This window comes from Catharus ustulatus, chromosome 2, assembly GCF_009819885.2.
Source record: "Catharus ustulatus isolate bCatUst1 chromosome 2, bCatUst1.pri.v2, whole genome shotgun sequence".
Lineage (NCBI taxonomy): Eukaryota > Metazoa > Chordata > Aves > Passeriformes > Turdidae > Catharus > Catharus ustulatus.
The window spans coordinates 11,892,191-11,910,908 of record NC_046222.1 but is presented as its reverse complement, the minus strand read 5'-3'; the positions used below and the strand labels follow the sequence as shown (position 1 = coordinate 11,910,908).

General features: G+C 37.9%; 1 protein-coding gene across 4 annotated transcripts in view; it reads right to left on the bottom strand.

Moving 5' to 3' along the window:
- Positions 1-17,979: 17,979 nt before the first annotated feature.
- Positions 17,980-18,718, bottom strand: part of LOC116992041 — a 361,926-nt gene continuing 361,187 nt past the window's right edge. For all 4 annotated transcript variants that reach the window (XR_004416977.1, XR_004416981.1, XR_004416982.2 and 1 more), the window contains 2 exons: positions 18,166-18,244; positions 17,980-18,036 (listed from right to left, as the gene is read on the bottom strand). The gene's annotated coding sequence lies outside the window, so the exon portion shown is untranslated. The remainder of the gene's footprint in view (positions 18,037-18,165; positions 18,245-18,718) is intronic.

Genomic DNA, 18,718 nt, shown 5'->3' with positions numbered 1-18,718 from the left:
CTCTAATGGAAAGGCATGAATACACTGTGCAAATGAGTGTGAAATGAGATGTCTCCTCAGGCTCTGGAACATTATCACTGCAGTTTTCTATTGGTCCTAGAACAGTGTCTCTTATAGAAACAAATCAAAACAATTCTCAAGCTTAACAGAGGAAAAGCCTGTAAAAATTAAACCCCATGTAATTTCATAAAGCAAAGCAAAATGGCAGCATGGAGAAGGTTTCTAGAAATGTAAGGAAGCAGAACGAGTACCAATCTAATGCACTCTTTGAATGAGAGAGGTATTAAAAAATGCTCATCAGAAGAGTTTTCTGCCCTTAGTACCACAGATGAAATTTGACATTGATCTGTCAACAGAGAAGATCTACTTTTGAGGTGCTTGTAAAAATGAAAAGAAAATTTAAGTAATGGTTTTGAAGAAATACCAAGTTTTATTTCCCTGTGTCCTTGTTTATTAGGAAGATATTTTTCTCTCCAGAAAATTTTATCTAAGACTCTCACAAAGCCAAAAAAGGATAGATACAATTTGTGAAAATACTGCTTATAACTGTGGTTTGTATAGAGGAATGCATGCATAAACCTGTAAAGCTTCCATGGGCATATTAAAGCATGATTTGCTCTGTCAGTGTTGTCCTGAGCAACATATAGACTTGTAAAAATCTGTATAAATGTGCCCTTTTCTCTCCAAATATATGTACTGCGTATTTCATATACATTTATAAATTTGGAGAAATACATTTATGCACTTCATGAAGATCAAGTGCATTTCAATAGTGTGCATAGGCAGCAAAAAATAAGCTTAATATTTATGAAATATGGTTCCAATATATTCTGAAATAAATGAACATAAATTAACCATATTAAGAATAATTTTTAAAAAATGTTACATATTGCTATCTTTATGTACCATAACACTTTTGGATATTTTCCAAACATTTATCAGAAAAATTGCTTCAACACTCTATAAAAGGCTTCTATACATTTTCATAAGTGTTCCATGCTTTCCAGTATTCCTCTCCCAAATAAAGTAGAACATATGCTTATGAAAAATATCTTCCACATTTCCTCTTGATATATCCAATACGCATATCAATATTATTTTTTGCCGCACATTACTTTACCATATATCACATTTTCATACATATACTTTAAACATAATCAAAATCTTTCAGAACGTATTGCTTCTACCATAGGAAACACAGGAAAATCTGCCATCAGTGGTCACCCAAGAGAGCAACAGAAAAAATAAATCATTGCTGAACAGAGGTGGTCTTTTACTGCAGTCAAAGCAGCAGCATGCATTCAATACCTTTGGGAATACATTGGTTTGGTTTCCTTAAGACAAGAAATGGCTTAAACAGGGTGGTCCCATGAATAACTCCCTGTCTCACTTACTTGATGATAAACTCAAATAATAACATAATAAGCCTTGCCTGTGTGTAACATGAGTCCATGTAAGCTAGGCCGATCATAAAGGTGCATAGACCAAGTCTGAAATGCAGAATGCTTACCCTTCATGACAGCATTTTCACTGCCTCTTTTTTTTAAAGTATCAAACAGAACATAATTTTGAACAAAACTACAAAGGTGATGAAAAAAGTGTTTTTTGTTGACAATTGCATTATCGTTGCTGTTATCTCAAAATAAACCAAATATTCTTTAGCTCATATCTAGTTTTCATCAATAACTGATAAGAAAAAAATAAAAGAAAAAAAACCAAAACAACCCTCAAATCTTTTGAATGTCTCAGATTTATTTAACATAACCTTTACTTCTCCACCAACAGACACAAATATTCAAGGCCTTTATAGCAACCTATATATATAGCACTCATTTCTGAATTAGCCATAATCACCTTTTTTTTCCTCCCTTGGTAGCATTCAGGAAGGAATCTGCAGTTTCCACTGAATGAGTCCTGGTAAAGTTGGACTCCAGATAAGAAAATTAGGAGAACACCATAGTGGAAGTACACAGACACAGGGAGGAGACAGAGGAGCAAGAACACACATAGCTTTCAGGGAAAAAGAGAAATATTGGAATCTCATGAAGAAGCTGAAGAGAAAAATTTATTATAATTAAGAAGGTGTAAGGGCTGAGAGCAACCAGCAAGAGTGTGCCTCTAAAGTTGGCTCTGCCTTCACTCTCCTGGATGTGGGAAGTGTCCTGGCAGAGCTGAGGCATGGCCACACCTTGAGGTGATGCCAAGACCAACTCAACAGGCACAAGAGAAAGCAAGGCCTCAGAAATTCCACAGCTGACTGTGAGATGGCACAGGGGATTTTCTTGTGTTGTTTCATTTTTCAATTTATAAACCCTGGGGCTTTCAGAATAAACCTTTGAGCATAATGAAATATCTTCTGCTAGAGCGGGTTGCTCCTAGCAACCACAGAAATCCCCTGCAGACTTTTTCTGATGCTACCAACTACTTGCTACCAAATACTGCTGGGCCCAGCAAATCATCATTAAAAACACCATGAGCCCACCCACTTGTGGCTTGGTTTGCAGTCTGAGGGGTTTGTCTGCCTGCTCTAGCTCATGCATTTCCAGGCTGTGGGTGAGCAGGAGCACCTGCTCATTCCCTCTCCTCCAGATGTACCTGCACAGACTTTTGGCTGACCAAGGCTGTCTGCAGTGCTGTCCAACACAGGCAGACCCATTGCTATCAAGCTTTGCTGCTCCTAGTCTAAAGATTTGCAACTTGCTCAATGTTGTCCTGGTGCTGGGGCTTTTTTTTTTTTTCCTATGGGCACCTGGACCTCAAGGAATTTTATGCCTATAGATACTCCAAGGAAACAAAACTTTGGAAAATCGTTTTTAGCAGTCTGCAAGGAATGGCAGTCACTCTCTGGAAGTTTTTAATGAGTCTTTTAAGCAGCATTTGCTGCAGTTTCATTGCTTCATGAACAAGCCAGGACAGGTGAGAGGGGGACAGTCTGACTTTCCCAGTGCCTTGCTGAGCATGAGCATCATTCCTGTGGGTACTTGATATGATGAAAAAGGAGCTTGTGTGTCCCAAACTCAACCCACACCCACGCATATTTCTGGGACTGCTGGACTATGCAAACACAGGAACTGCAGAAGCTCCCAGGACAGGAAGGACAAGCGACACAGCTAACTGCTTTCAGCAAGACCTGCTACCGAGGACAGTCTAAAATGATCATGAAACACAATCTGAAATATCTCTGAAACCACTTTTGAAAGGAAAAAAAATTGGGAAAACTACACTCATGTTCAGAAAGATGTTGCATTTCAGCACTGGATATGGCGAAAGGACAAGGTGAGCTTGGGCAGTCTTACTAGACTGATGTCAAGACTATCCCATCTCAAACTTTACCAGTAAGGACCTCACACACACTTGGGTTCAGGGTTCAGATCTTTGAGGAGCTCATGGGAGCAGAGGGGACTTAATAACTTTCCATTTCATAAGAAAAATTTGACAGGGTGTCAGAAGCAGTTTTTCAAGTATGACATTAATGTGCCTTGGGAAGCCTATACCAGAAATCCAATGGTTGAAAAAGCCCCCAAACCCAAAAATACCCAAAGATAAAACACCCCTTGAAGTCAGCCTGGCCTGAGCAGAACCAGACAGTGAAGAGAAGTGACTTGGCACCAGCAGGAAACACTACCCAGCCCTCCAGCCCCAGCTCCTTCCTCCCTTCCCAGCTTCTCATACTTTAGGAAAATATCAGAGTAAAAAACAAAAAAAAAAGAACAACAAAACCCCCTCATGCATCTATTTCTACTTTGTGTGCTTTAAGATGTATTCAAAAGGCTAAAGTAATTTAATAATAAATACCTTTTTTTGTTTGGATGCAGTTTTGGATGCAGTTTTGCCAAATGTTAGCCTGGAATGAGTATTTATAGCAGTGTTTAAAGTCCCTGAAAATAGAGATTTATATTTATAATGGAAAGGTTGACAATATTTTGCCGTAGCTATATTACCAGGCCATTCTGTAATAAAAAGGTGTTATTTTAATAGGAACATTTCTAATATCACTCTAATGTAGTTAGGAAAGAATGAATTTTATGAGGTGAATATACAATTTAACACAAATATTCCTGCCAAAAGATCAAACAGTAGATCATAAGAGAAGTCTATTTAGCATACAATTTCTCATAGACCATCTGATTTTAAATTTTTATCAAAGAGAAACACAACACTATCTTCTATAAATCAGACTTGTTTAAGTCTTCATTAATTTTAATAACTGATGTCTTGCATGGAGTAATTTTTCTCCAAAGAAGTTCAGGAACAGAATTCAATGGATTAATAAATTCCATCAATGATAGTGAGTGGACTGATGGTATAATATTAATAAGAGGAAATGTACATGCAAATTCAATAAATGACAGAATTTTTTAATGTATGTCACTTGAAAAACAGTATGAGGGTGGCCTTCTAGGAGTTATTAGAAAGAGGACAAATTCTGATTTTACAAAAAAGAAGGAAAATCCCCTCGAAAGATAAAGCTAATCCTAAGGAGAAATCTGGGTTTTTTCTACAGATCACACAAGCAAATCCTGTGTAAAAACCAGGATGTGTTTCCCTCCTTACTTGTATCAGCCTAAAGCCAGAAAATGCAGCTCTGTAGAAGGGGCTGTGGTGGTGAAGATCCCCCAGACCCAGCATGCAGGTCAGCCTCTCTGCAAAGCCACACCTGGGGCAATCCTTGTAGCCCTACAGTTCTCTCCCCAAAGAGCCATAAACAAAGCAATTATCAGCATCATCTACTCTATCCCATTCCCATACTTCTCTTTTGTCTGGTGTCTTCAAAGCTGTCCCAGCTGTCCTCTCCTAACACAGGCAGGAGTGTGTTTCAGGGTGGGCTGTGGATGACATGCAATATGTGCAACACATGTTTTACCAGCACAAGGAATCTGTCCCTGCAGATCCAACAGCCTTGCCCAGAGTCCACCTTTGGTGGCACTGCTCCAAGGTCTTCCCACAGCATAAATCTGTGGAGTTGTAACCAGGGCTAGACCAAAAGTGAGCTTTCCAAAAGGAAAAGCGTCACTGCAAGTACTCTTGTGAAGTACTCCCTGCAGGGCAATGAACCTGTCAGTCAATAAATACAAAAAAGCCCTAGTTCCACAAGCACTTACATACCTGCTTAAATTTAAGCCTCTGAGTAGTCCCTCTGCGTGTCAGTGGCCCTTCACACTTGAAAGCAAGCAAAATCCAGAAGTGTTTATAGGGTCAGGAAATGAAGCACTAAAGTTGCTGCTCTTCTCCCACACCGTCTAGAAGAATTAAAAGCAAATCCTCTCAATTTGTAAGATTCATTGTAAAAGAAGGCTATACTATGAAATTGTTTAAATGTTGTAAGAGAAGCAATACAAGACAGAAGAGAATGTCTGTTTTTTTCTTCACCCTATTTCAAATTCAGTGTTGTCTTTTGCTTTCTCTTGCTTTTTCTTGCTTGTTCCACTTGTAGTCTCTTCCTTGTTTTTAACTTACTGATTTAGCTTTGTAATGATAATAATAAGTAGCCTGAAATAGCAGCTGATTATTAGTTACACTGTTCATTTAAAAATAATTTCGCATGAAGAGAAAATATGTTATACCCGTTGGCTGCTTAGTTCTCCACAAAACTTATGAGAGTTTGTTTCCTTCTTCCCCTGAGGGGATAGTGTTAAAACAGTGTCATGACCCAGAGTCAAAATGTCTTGCTGATCATGCAGGAACACATCCATATCAGAGATCCTCAAGGGTTGTGCTGTGGCCAGGTGTCGTGGTTTGAGGCTGAGTTAAACAGAGGCAAAGCAGAGCAAGTCACCATTCCCATGGGCAGGTGTTCAGCCGTCTCCAGGAAAGCTTCATAACATAATGAAATACTAATTTTAAAGAAATTAGGATTTTAGTTAAAAGTTTAAAGAAACTGGGCTTGAGATAGTTACCTGAAACTTAAATAATTGATTGCCTGTCGATTTATGTTTGCTTAACTGTGCTTGCAATGAAAAAGGATGAAACTAGTAGTTAGGTCCAAAGAACACAAACAATTGCAACCAGAAACTCATTCTTTGCAAAACTGGAGTTGCCCCAAAAGCCATTTGTATTGTCATTAATAGAAAAGGTCAGGGCAAGGAAGACTCACCTTACTTCCTCCTTCTAAGACCCCTCCCCACAAAAACGACCCCAGACTTAATTCAAGAAGCCAACCACACTGCTTAATAGCTATTCAAGCTAATTACCATGGTAAGCAGGGATGGGAGGGGCTGGTATTATGAATATGTATTTGTTTGAACCTTTTGTCAATAAATAGACTCTGTGATCATCTGTGATTTTGCAGCGCCTATTAGGGGGCTACCCCACGCTGCTGCCCAGCTCTGAATAAACAGACCCTTTCTAACTTTAAATTGTTAGAGAGTCTTTTGTCTGTCACAGTTGAGTATGGGTGTTAGACCAATACTTGTATTTTGGTAAATTAATATGATAGTGACTTGGGAAGACAAATGCCATCCCTCCAAACATCCCCCCTTCCTTTCTTCCCCCAATTTTTATTGCTGAGCACAAGTGGTATCACATATCCACTTGTCCCAGCTGTGTCCCTGCCCAGCTTCTTGCACACCCACAGCCTCCTCAGTGAGAAGCAGAAAAAGCTTTGGCTCTGTGTAAACACTGCTCAGAAACAGCTTCAACATCCCTGTGTTATCAACACTGCTTTCAGCAGAAATCCAAAACATAGCTACTATGAAGAATATTAACTCTAGGCCAGCCAAAGTCAGTGCTCCAGTCAAAGTGACTCCAAAACCTGCTAGTAAAATTGCAAAGACACTTAAAACAAAATGGGAGAATCCAGTGTGGGCTTCAAAGACTCTAATATAAAAAAAATCCAACATATACAGACAGTAATTGTTTGGACAGAAATGTCTCTATTTTAAATAACACTTTTCATTAGCTAGAGATATACGCAAGATCATTATTAACACAGATATATTTATATTTAAGAGTTGTGGTTCTGGATATACATTAAAAAAACCCCTTTGGACAACTGGAATCTGTGTAAGAGGAAAATTTCAACAGCAGTTTTTCAATAATTTATTAAAAAGAGCTGGAGGATTAGCTGGTTGTTAAAAGATGCTCCCTTTGTGGATAACATACTATGGTAAGGCATGGGTTCTGTCCATCAAAAAGAAAACACTTAAAACAATAATTATACTTAAGAAGGGAACATCAAATGTTGATTTTTTTTTTCTTTATATTGAATGACAATTATTTATCTTACTGAGGTTGATCTTCATGATGGGATTTATAGTCTGCAGGAATAAACAGTTCCTCAGGACACAAAATCTAGTGGATTTTAATATTTTATTGTATACAGTCATGAGTGTGCTAGAGACCTTTCTCATTGATTAAGACTTATGCAGGTGGCTACCATTTAAATTTTTTTCTGCTCTGTCAGTGGCTGAAGGAATATGCATTAACTATACAGAAATGCTTTTCACTGTCCCATTTCCCAATTTAGAAAAATAAGACATAAATTCAATGCTTGACTCTGAGACAGTCTAGCTCCTTCAGTCTAGTTTAAAGAGTCAGAAAACCAATTAAAGCTCATATCTCACAGCACCTTTTTGGCATCTTCAACTGAACTGAAGCACTGTTGATCAGCTCCTGTTATTAGATATTGATTCCCCTGAAAAAGTGACTAATTCCCTACAAAAAGCTGGATAATTCAATGTGCTCACCTCACACTGCACACATGTTTCCCATTAAAAACCATCAGGAAGCTAGCACATGTATTTAGGGAACAAGCTCTGTTCCTTTGTGCATGTGTGTTCCATAAAATAAATTTTTTCCGTACCATGAAGTTGAACAACCTTATGTCCACTGCAGACAATGGAAAATAGCCATTGACTTCAACATGCTTTATATCAGACCCTCTGTACTTCTAGCTGTTCCAAGCACACATTTCCCAGGGCCTAATGTGGGGTTAGACACTTGAAATCATTCAGGACTTTTATAACACTTCATTATGGATGATAAAACTTCTTTCACAATAAATTCTTTTAAATACTGCTTTTGTTCAGGGAAACAAGCTCATGATTAATTCACTGTGCGTATTTAAGAACTGCACCCTTCTCTAGAGAAGGTTAATGGTGAATTTTCTGCAAGTAATACCTTCAATTTAGTCACTAAGTTAATTCTGTGTAAGAACATCAATGGTTTATTTGGCAAAAAAAACTTGCATGAAACATTATGAAAAAGGTTCAAGAGTGTAAATCCATATACAGCCCTTTAAAGTTACTATTACCCCACGTTTATGAGAGTATAACAAAAAGGAATTAGATTTCTTAAAACCAAAGGAGGAATGCTATTACCACAAGAAAAACAGTAGAATTCCCCAAGTTGAACATTCTCTTGTTGCTTCCTTATATGTCTGGATCTACAATAAGCCTTTCTTCAGCCCACTTTTCATGTGTTTCCTTGTAAAATTTTAAAGAAAGTTCACACGCGGGAACAAATCAAGTAACATTTGACCTACACCATTTTAAATTAAAGTACTTTAAAGCTTTACTACTATCCAGATTTAAAGAAAGTGGCTTTTATCTTATCTGTCGTTTTCTAAACATAAAAGTCATCCAAACTTCATTGCTGTTGCTGTTGTTTTTCATACTGATTTCATCAGATTGAAAGCCAGGGTTCCTTCCCCTTATCAGCCACTCATAATTTTTATTTAAATTTCTCAAACTTTTGTCTTGAGAGATTGAAGATACAGCACTGTTTTTCTCCCACATCCCTTAGCTTTGCATCCGTATTTTTGCTACTTTGTACCTACCAGCACTGCAGTTACTTAATTATCTGTTTTCAAAACTCTCATGAGCTGTCTGTGGCTCGTTCAGATGCATAGAGATCTCAAGGGCAGGAGGGATCACAGTGAACATCCATCAGAGTCTAGCACAGTCCATAGGACTGCTCTTCATCAGACTCTGCTTAAATGGAATGGTTATGCTTGAACTAGCCTGGGGCTTTTAGGAAAAGCAAACAAACAGCTATATCAGTTTAAAAGTTACCCACACTAGGGAAGCCAAACTAACCTTCATTTTATAGTTTCTGGGCTCTGGTTTTTAAAAACACTTTGCTTTCAGGATGTTTTTTTTCCACTTCATCTATCATATTTCCAAATAATTCTCCAAAAGCTCACTATAAACAATATTACTAAAAAACCTATAATGGTGTTTAGAGAAAAGACTCTATTTTCTGTTAAACAAGACAGCCTGTCAGAGAAGGAGATAACTAGTTAAATGCCACTGATGAAAGATTTCATTTGTGATGAGTGCAGTTCCCTGTCATGCACCTGGGGGAATTCCAAAGCTATTAACTCCTTTTCATGATTGCAAGGCAATGTGCTTCCTCCCCAGGCTATCCCCACTGTTTTCCCAGGTGCAGCACATAGACTCGAGTTCCTCACTTCGGGCGCTGAGAAATCAGTCATTATTACTGAGAAAGAACCACCCTTCTGAAAGCAGTTCCTTCAGCAACTAGTCCTGGAGAAAGCAGAGTTGTGGCCATGCTTTGCACAGTCATCAAGCCAAGCTACAGCAATTTCTGGAGAATGTCCCAGTACTCATGTCACTCATGTCCTGTCCTGTCCTGCTCATCCCTGGCTCATGAAAGAACAGAACTTCTGATTTCTGGAGAAGGTCTGCTCTCTTGTCAATACTTCCTCCAGAATATCCAGAGAAGTCTGAAACGTCAGTAAATTCACATGCTAGATCAAACTGGAATCTAACTTTTTTATCTATAGATTCTTATACCTTTATTTTGAACAACTGGCAGGTGTCTCTATTTTAGTTCAGCAAAAAGGGAGGAAAATGTATTTTCTTATTGCAATCCTTTAATCAGAACAATTCTGATCACAGAAACTAGATAACGTGAATACATAGGCTCAAAATAAAAGTGAATCTATCACATAAACCCCCCCAAAATGTATTGAGAATTTACTCAGAAATAAAAAATTTAAAGTGTTTAATTAAAATTAAAATTAAAATAAAGAAGCGTTGTTACGATTACTAGAATGAGCTGCAAATTTCAAGTAAATTTCTGTTCTTTAATTATTTGAGAACAAAATTTCAGAGTTTAAGGTTCCTTTTCTTCCTGTCTTAGACTGAAGGCAGGTGAGGTTCAACAATTATTTTAAGTAGAGTGTAGTCTAAAATTTCAAAAAAAGGCAAGTGACAGGCAATGTTCTTTAACATCTGTTCATGCATATGGAATAAAAAGACTTATTCTTTTAAAAATACCAAGGATTCCTTCCTTTTTTTCCTACACTTCCATCTCCCCCAGCTCTCAACTTCTGGTGTCGTACTCTCTGTCCAGGGAGAGCTGATGGAAGCAGAATAACCAACAGCTTTGTTACTCTCTGTGGCTTGCTTAAATCCTTCTCTCAAGCTACATCAATAGTTTATGACATGTCTGACATGTCATTAGAATTGTAATGGTTAATTACCAGACACTGCAGAGACACAAAACTTAGAGACAGCCTCTCTGCAACAGTGGAGGCTCATCTGTAGATGAATGGGGGTGTGGATGATAAATGGCATAAAATTACTATTGCACTCTGAGTAAAACAACACTGAATGCTCCATATCTGGCATGTAGCAAGATATTTTTTTAAATGTTATGCAGCATTTATTTTGCTTGGCTGGGGCATTCCTACATTATAAATTCCCTTTATGTATTAACCACTGCCCTCCTGGCAGGGACTGGAGCCAGCTGTTAATGGTTTTGTTGCTGGGGAAAAAAATAAATTAAAAAAATGGTATGTCCTTGACATGTCACTGGTATAAATAAATATTTTCAGAGAAGGATGGGAGCCTAGATGCTATAATTTTTACTTGACAGATTAGGACAACCGGGTTGAGAGTGTCTGACAGCTAGATACAGTCTGATTTATAAGACTGAGTAGGGAAGCATGGCAGACATATGTATTTATTAATGATACACTTCCAAAACGTTCCAGTTTAATTTGACAACTCTGCCAGTGAAGGCCTCGGGAAGTGTAAGGATATTACTCTCTCCATTCCATCCTTACACGACGGTTTCAGCAGAAGTTAAAAATAATAAATAAATAATTTTAGTGTTTTAAATTAATAAATTGTATGTACATCCATTAATAGATATAAAACAAGTGTATCTTTTGGCAAAAAAAATTACAACAGTTTAATTATTCCACATAGTCAATGTAGAAAACATGAATATGCATAATACATAAGTATACAGCACTGCACAATATAATGACTGGAATATTCAAGTATATATCAGGAGCAATACTGTCATGGCAACATCCTAGCAAAGAAATATTCTTTTTAAATTTATTTAATGCTTAAAATTTAGTTGTATAAATTTAAGCTGAGGAGAGCATGCACGAGATGCTTTTTTTCCCCCCTAGAAATCTGAGAAAAAATGCAGACATACCTGTACCACTGGAATAATAGTCAAGTGTGGTTTACTTTTGAAACTCAAGTTTTCTCACCACTGTCCCTGCACTCACCTCATATTTATCTATCAGTCAAGATGTCAGGGAACCAGACAATCTGTACTTTAATTTTTTTCCAGATCCATAACAATTACTTCTTTTAAAGACACATTTTCAGCATTTCTTGTTATATAACCAATCTTATAGGAGAGAAAATAAACATAAACAAACATCCTATCTATTCGGCATTGACCTCTTCTTCCAGCGTTTTTGGTGACTTCAAATAAGTAAAATCATACCCCTAATATTCCTGCAGTGCTGGAGCTACAAGGAACCCACATGCCTTGCCTTCAGGATAGGAACATAACCACACTGGCATCAAGGAACCAACTGGCAGACACAGCATTGTAGTTTAGATGAATGCAAAGCCAATGCACATGTAAGTCACAGATCTAGAGAGAGAAACTTCCTCCACATTTCAAAAAACAAGGCAGAACTTTATGAGATAAACCTTCATCAAGAAAGATGGTGACCTTCCTGCATTCTTGCTAAACTCCAACTAAACCTTCAGGTCCTTCTTGAAGTATAAAATTTTCTTGGGGGAGGGGAAAGAAGCATCAAGATTCAAGTTTTAAATTTTTAAGTAACAACACTGAAAAAGAGAAGCTAGTCCACAAAGTTTTAATGTTCTCTCTCTCGTCTTTCCTGTTGAAATTCAAATTATCAACCAACTCTTTTTAGAACCTTAGCATGCTGGTACCTACAAGCAACATATTTCTGCTGCAAATCAGTACTACAGCAAGGCCAGTTTAATCTCCGTGTGGATAAACAGGGTACATACACACAAACAATATTAGATGTGCCCAGAAATCTTGATAAACTTAGGTCAGATCAGACATTAGCACTGTTGAACAAATTTTACACTCTCTTAAAAAAAAAAAAACCAAAAAAACCCCCCAAAACAAAAAAACCCCAAACAAACAAACAAACAAACAAAAGCCAGGAGAGGGAGGTCAACCATTAGTTAGCAAATAATTCAAGGTTAAAAGCCAAAGAGCTAGCATTTTGAGAAAACTCTTCCAATTAGGATAAGCAGAAAACTTTCACTCCCATATCTAGCAGAACAAATGAGGCAAGAGGAGCAAGAGGGAAGGAGGCAGGCCAGTTGGCAAGACAAAACCCAAATAAATTGCAAAACCTCACTATTTTATGTAGAGAAGTTGTTGAAAAAATCAAACTAATAATAAATTAATCTTAACAGATATTTTAAACACATAAATCTAATTATATTATCTCCCAAGAAGAAGTGATAGCCTTGTCCTTCTTTTCTGCAATCCAGCTTTTGACACCTGCCTAAGTTTTTCACTTAGAGATGTGACTGAGATTCTTGGTTTACCCTGGGAAAATCCTTCACACTTTTGCTTCTCATCTTTCTTACTGACAGCCAAGTACTAACTCTAAGGTTAAGGAACTGCTCTGCATCAATAGACCAAACATTAGTAACTTTGATAAACAAGGGGAGAAAGCATTGTACAAGAAACTGATACATCAAACAAAGAAGAAATGACAAGAAAGAATGCAAAGACAACATTATTTTCTACAATCAGTTTATTTTTATTCTCCAAAGGACAGCAGAAATTTGTGGACTACAGTTGTTAAAATTCATCTCTAATAAGTAGGATCACTCACCTGCAGCAAGCTTTTGCTGAATTTTCTGTCCTTTAAAAAAATAATAAATCTTTAGATGCTATTATATACCTCATATCCAGTATCAGGATAACTCAAATGCATATTAATATGCTAATAAAGATGTTAATGTAACTAAAGTCACATATATGTCATGGACAAAATTTACCACTCCATTTGTGTATTGTAAGAGCAAAGAACAAAAAAACCTCTGTCCAGTTTGCAGCCACATACAACAAAACATATACAGATTTTTAGGGAAGTGATTACCACTCAAAAGTATTTCAGAAACAGAAAGGAAAAAGTTAATCCACTGAAAAGAACCTTCCTAGTACATGGTTTATTTTTGAGAAGCTTATTTCTTCATTGTAGGTGTCAGTGAAAATTTTCGATGCATTAAGAACTTTTATCTCAGCTGATGACAGTGAAGTTCATACTTACAAATTGAAAGGAAATTTAAAAAAACTACAAATCTTAAAAAGAAAATTAAATTAATCTTTATTCTGGAGTGCTAATCCAGGCCCAGACAGTATTTCAATAGATTTCCTCAGCTTCAAATCCCCAAAATATTTAATAGGAACTTTTGGGATTTGTTAAAAAGATACAGGCTACAACATGTAGTTAAGTCTTCTGTTGAGCAACTATCTTCATCATTGAGTACTCCCACTTTTCCTTTTATTTCTTTTTGTGGGTTTGAACCTCAATAAATTACTGCTTTGTTTTTAGCAAAAATAGCTTTGTCTTTTTTAGGTAGAGAGAGAAAAGTCCCCATGTCTATTGCAGGTAAAAACTGGCAGGAGCATCTGACCCCAGACCCAACCCATACATAGTGTTCTCAGACCTCACATCATCATCTCTTCAAATTTGGATGAAAGCCACACAAATTAAACTTTCAATGGAAATACATTTGCAAACTCAAGTAGAAAGCAGCTTGTGCCATTCTTTAATCTCTTTGCAGTCTGTATGTTATTACTGCTATTGAAATTGATGGCAAGGATACAACACCAAGGCTCTGCACATGATTAACTTTTTATTCTTCCTGTAACTTGCTATAAACCTCAAATGAACTTGCAGGTTGGCAAGAGCATGTTAACAGCTAGATGCCAAACTGTAAGAGACATTTTTTCCAAACAGCATCACCTTCCCTAGAAGTGTTTCCCTTTCCCTCTCCTCTCCATTTTCTCCTCTATCTTCCGATAGTTATTACAGTTGATTGGATATTTCATTTTTATTTGGGACTTTAATCTTTGAAAAAGTCTTGATCCTAGACATAAAACACTCCATGAAGAGATTTTGATTTTTCCCCCTTTCAGCTCAAGCTTTTGTTGTTGTTGTTGGGGTTTTTTGGGGGGTTGTTTTTTTTGTTTGTTCTTTGTTTGGTGTTGTGGTTTTTTTTGTTTGTTTTTTTTTTTTTCTGAGAAGTGCTGCAAAAAAAGCACCAGTTATTCCAATTGGCCTGTCAGCAAAAGAGCCAGACTGGGCTCACTCACCCATTTTCCATAGATCCCAGAAGAAGATCTGAGTTGCAGAATAACTACACAGCTTCAGCCATTGCTTTCTGTAGCCTATTTAGCAAGTGATGCCGGATTTTCAGTGCCTAGGGAATCAGCTTGCTTGGCTGGATAGTCCTGCAGGAACCACTTCAGCTCTCAGGCTAATAAGTCACACGTGTCAGCCAGAGCAGAATCACTCTTCAGATTTTGTGAACATACTCAATGGAAGGTCCAAAGGTCAGTGCTAAAGGCTATATTTTGCAAAAAGACCAAAAGACTTAAAATACCTGCAAGGCGTTGGTTTATTACAGGACTCAGAGATGAAAGCTTGACAAGATTTTCCACAAAATTTCTTTGAAAACAAGGTTTGGCCAAATCATCTCCTTTTTAACACGCCTTCACTTGTTGAAAATAATAGAATCAAATATTGATTTGGGTTGGAAGGGATCCAAAGATTGTCCAGTTCCAAACCCCCAGGGTGAGGACAGGGCCACCTTTCACTACACCAGGTTGCTCAGAGACCCACCCAGCCTGTCCAGGAAGACTTCCAGGGTTGGGACTTCTCTGGACAACCTTTGCCAGGGCCTCATCACCCCTCCTAATACCTAATCTAAACCTACTCTGTCATTCCCCCTTGTCCTGTCACTCCAGACCCTTGTAAATAGTCTCTCTCTGTCTTTCCTGTGGGCTCCCTTCAGGTGCTGGAAAACTGCAATCAGGTCATCCCAAAGCCTTCTCTGTTCCAGGCTGAACAGTCCCAGCTCTCCCAGCCTTTCCTCCCAGCAGAGCTGCTCCATCCCTCTGATCCCTTGGTGCCTCCTCTGGGCTGGCTCCAGCAGGTCCCTGTCCTTGCTGTGCTGGAGCCCAGAGCTGGATGCAGCCCTGCAGGTGGGGGTTCTCATTCCCATTACATCCAGCAGGTGAAAAATGAATGCCCTTGCACGCCAGTGATGAGCAATCTCAATTGCATACTGAAGCAGCTAGAGATTTCAATCCTATGCTGATAAATCTGTTCCTCTGAAAATGTGGAACATACTTCAAAAATATCAGTGTGATGCCTCAGTGAACATCCCTTTATTGAAAACCACAGTAATGACACAACACTGGTTACAAAAAATGGCCTGAAAAAGTCCAGACAGAGACAGTCAAGGTCCTCTTCTGCCTTCACGCTCACAAGACTGATGGCAGTGGAAGTGCCCCCCATGCACCTCAGGGAGTAATTCACCTTTAGTTTCCAACACCTTTAGGTCCCTGTTGTTCTGATGATGAAAGCTTTCCTCTTTTGCTGCTACCAGCACCATTTTCTATCTATACAGCTTTTTGAACATCATGGCATTTTGCTCTGAGGGGGAAAAACTCTATCTGTGTTACTAAAAATGAGGAGACAAAAAAGAAAAATATTGAATGACGAACAGACATGCTCAAAGCTATTGGCAGCTGCAAATAATATTAATTCTCAGACATCCAGTCTACCATGCTCTCTCTATTCAATCTGTTCCAAGAGCTGCTAGATACCTTGGAGATTCTACACTAATAAAACAGAAAGAAAAGAAAGCACTGTGAAAGAAAGAATAAGTTATACAGTGTTAAAATAAGGATTGAAGTGATTGGTGACTTGGGAAATGAGGGTCTGGGCAGCAACACAAAAGCAAACAGGTACCAGAAAGTAAGAGAAGAAACACCAACAGATAGCAACATCAAGCAGCAATCAGGAACTAAATTTGTTTTGCAAAACCAAGCTCATGTAAATCAAGAGGAGACATGTATCAGAATTTAGGTGAGGTGTGAGTGTCAGCTTGAATTTACAGGAACTAAAGATAGGAAAGTTATTCAAGTTGTGTAATTGTTGTGCTGTAATACCATCATCTGGCATCCTGGACGAAAACTTTGAATGGAAAGGCCTTGCCTTTACAGCTCTCTGTTTTCATTTTGCTGGTGGCTTTTTCTCTGGAGTTTTGCATGTGCAAGTAGCATAACCAACTACTAAATCTGAGCTTCATTTTCTACTTTCCCTGGAGTCCAAAAATCAGGACTGGAATATTTTCCTCTGAGATGCTGTTCCACAGCCCTAGGCCAGAAGACTGGCCAATACTTTTAACACCTCCTAAGACCCCCTGTTGTTTGACCAAAGGGCTTGGAAGGCATTTCTGACAGCTGGGGTTGAGCTTAGCACCCTACAGAGAGGCCTGCTGGCATCCCACCCGCGCCATCCCAGCGGTGCCAGCGGCTGTGGCAAACCCCAAACCCTTCACTCCTGGGGAATTGTGGCTGTGCCTCTCTCTGCTGAGCTTCAGGGGCAGCTGCAGGGCACAGCTGTCCTGGTCTGAAGTCCTGCTGCTGTGACCATGGCCAGTGTGGGATGATTGTTCTCCCTGGTTTTTCAGCTCCTGCTCAAAGCAGTGAGTCGTGAGCAGCACGTTGGGCTCCTTCCCCCATGCCAAAGAGCTCTGAGAAACACAAAACAGATGACTGGGTAAAATATGGTGTGGGATATTAATAATGTCATTTCCAGGCTTCTAAGGTTACGAGGACTTCAGCTGTACAGAGTGTTTATTATGTAACTGCTCCCCATTAGTTTATATATACAAACTGGTAGAGAAAAAACATTTACATAGGAATGAATAATTATGGTTGCATGCAACATGTTGCATCTCAAGAAAAATAATATTAGCATTCCCGTTTGAAACATCACTTCTAAGTTTCAGAATATGAAATAATTACCAGTTTCATATGCATATATATGTGATGTATAAAAAACATTAGTGGGATAAAAGACATAAATTCTAAAGTTACAGGTCAATTCAGTTTAATGCTATAAGGAAAGAGGCTTTCTGCACAGGACATGGTGGAATGCACAACTTCAAATGGCAGTAAATTGGGCACAAAATTAATAACTTTATCCATGAAACTTATGAAAATATAACTGTTCATAGAATAAGAGGAGAACAGGCTCAGAAATGTATAAGAAGTAAGTAGTGATTTAAAAAGTGTGATGAAAGATCTTTATATATTTCACATTTCTTCCTAATTTTCAGTACCATTCTGCATCATAAAGGTCTTTTATGCTGTTTTGAATACCATCTATGTAAAAATTAACCTTCAAATGATGTCTGAAGTTTAGACATGCATTACGAGAGGAAAAGATTAGGACATAGAAATATTTATCAATGTCCTAATTTATTTTGAACTGTTTCTGACACCTGAAATGATGAAAGCAATCTTATTTCACATTTGCAAACTTGAATCAAATAGTTTGACTTGAGGAATTAAATTACTGTTGCCATTGATTTGTAATTCTGAAAAAAACCCATGCCAATAAGTTCTCAGAGAAAGCATAGGTTTTGATTTTGAGGATCTCAAGAAAAAAGGAAAAAAAAAAAAAAGCCAGGCTTTAGTTGTAGCTGTAGTTTTTCTGTACACATTCTGTTCTTTCACTGCTACCTGTTGAAAAAGTAACACAGGTTTGTCCATTAGCATGAAAACATTCCAGATGTACCTTTAATGAAGTTAGATGTTAATGAATAAATAAATAATAATAATATTAAGAGATAAATCGAAAAAAATGAATACCTACTGAGGTTGGGTTGCTTGGGACTTTCACGGGAGAGTTCTCCAGCTATCAGCTCTTCTATCACAAAATATGATCCTGCTGAAACCACAAAATTTAACACATTAATAAAACCAACTGATCAATACAGCAGTACCAGTAGTTGGCCATCTGTAAAGTTCAACAACAAGACAGGAAAAGCTGACAAATACAAGCGTAGGAAATCACACAAAAACAATGCAATAGAAGTAACCAAGCACCCTAAAATCATCAATCTGGTCAATTCTGACACTGCTTTCTGTCACTCCTAAATTAATCTGGAATAAAAATTTATCCCTAATGAATATATTTTCCAATTATCAAATTAATATTTGAGTTAAACCAATAAATGCAGCAGTGTTTTAATTACATTAAACCACATGAAACACCCAGTAAGGAAGAATGTGTCTGAAGATTACTTGTGTGCCACACATTATAAAAATTAATGAAATAAAAATAGTGGTGTGCTTTCTTTCCCATGCAACACTGTGCTGCTATCACAGCAACCCCTGTTGGTTGGTAGATGGGTATAAGGAA